Source organism: Lipotes vexillifer, unplaced genomic scaffold (genome assembly GCF_000442215.2).
Source record: "Lipotes vexillifer unplaced genomic scaffold, Lipotes_vexillifer_v1.1 scaffold394, whole genome shotgun sequence".
NCBI lineage: Eukaryota > Metazoa > Chordata > Mammalia > Artiodactyla > Lipotidae > Lipotes > Lipotes vexillifer.
The window spans coordinates 496,010-497,667 of NW_006791731.1; positions in this window are offsets into that span (position 1 = coordinate 496,010).

Genomic DNA, 1,658 nt, shown 5'->3' on the forward strand with positions numbered 1-1,658 from the left:
AGGAACAGAAATGAGGGAAAAGCGAAGGGCGATGGAGGAGTGGGACTGAGGAAACAGGTGCAGAGGGAGGGACAAAGGACAGGGTAGGGGAGTGGAAGAATGAGGGAAGGGGTGGAGGAGCAAAAGTACACGGACAGAGCGACAGGGCCACTGGGATAACAGAGGGGGACAGGGACGTGGTCCGAGAGCAGTACTGGGGCGGATTGTTCGGGAGGCGGGGAGCCCAGGGTGAAGGGAGTGCGCCTGGCCCGTCCCGCTGGCGCCCCGAGGGTTAGCCCGGTAATTAGGCCTCGGTCCAGATGGGCCCCCCAGTCCCGCAATAAAAATGCTAATTGGGCCCGCGCCTCCGGCTGCGCCTCTGCCTGGCCCCCCTGGGAGGGGGCAGGGACTAGCGGCTCGGCCGAGGGGGATCCCCGTCCCCGCCCCCACTGCGGGCCCCGCCGGCTGCGGCTCTGCGATAAGGGGCCAGCCGCGCCCCGCCCCTTGGGAGCAACTGCCACGCAAGATGAATATCCCGCCACTGCCGCGGCCTGGGCCGCCGCCACAAAGCGGGCCTGTGGTCTCCGCCGCGGCCCCGCGCCGGGCTGGCTCGCTCACAGCCCCGCTCACTCGGCACCTGGGCTGAGATGCGGAAGGCACGGGAGAGCCGGGCAGGCGGCGGGGCGCTGAGCTCGGCGCGCCCGGCACGCCCCCGAACGCGCGCCCCCGGTGCGGCCCTCCCGCCGCGCGCTCCCGGCAGGTGTCCGCGGGACCGCCGTGCCTCCCCGCACAAGGTCACCGCTCTCTGCGCCGGGTGCGCACGCGTTCCCGGCTCGGACGCGCCCGATACTCCCGGAGCCACCCTTGCAACCTTGGTCCCCAGAGACGGAGGGCCGCGTTGGGGAGCGCTCGGAGCGTGGAGACCCGAACCTCCGGGCGGGGGAGGGTGAGGGGACAATGGCGGCGCCGGGCCCTAATTGGGGACATATGTCCTCGCGCGCGGCCATTGTGCGGCCCGGAACTCCCCGCACCCCCGCGCCAGCCATTGGCTGCTGGGCCTGACGTCATGGGGGCTGCAAATCGGGGCGGGCGGCCGGGGGAAGGGTTATCCGCCTGGTTGCGGGGCCGCGTGGGGGAGCTGCAGGCGCGCGGGAGGGCGGAAAACCACCAGTGAAACCGAATTTCTGGAGCAAGGGCAAAGCAGCCCCTCTCCCGCTTCACATCCCGCTCGCTGCATCGCCGCTGCGCTCGACCTCCGCCCCTTGGGAGGAAGGCGGGGGTGGAGGAGGCCTCTCCAGCGGGCGCGGGGTCAGCCCGGGTGACCGAGTGGCAGGGAGCCACTGCGGCACAGGGCGAGCGCAGCGCTTCCACACTGCACTTTCGCTGCCTCAGCATTCGCTGCTTCGCCTCCCGCCTCCCCCACCTGCCCCCGCAGATCCCTCGCCTCCACACCCGAGAGCTAGACTGGCCGGACCATTCTGGGGTCCGCCCTGCGTTCCTCCCCCAAAGATCCCGAGTCCGGGCTCGTGGGTCTCAGGCCTGTTTCCACCTCTCCCCCCACGCCCCACAATGCCGCGGACAGCTGGGCCTCCGTTCCTGGAGTCTCTCGGGGGAACTCCACACAAGCCGGGCCGCGGCATCCCTAAGACCCCTCCCAGGAGATCCTGGCGGGGGCCCCG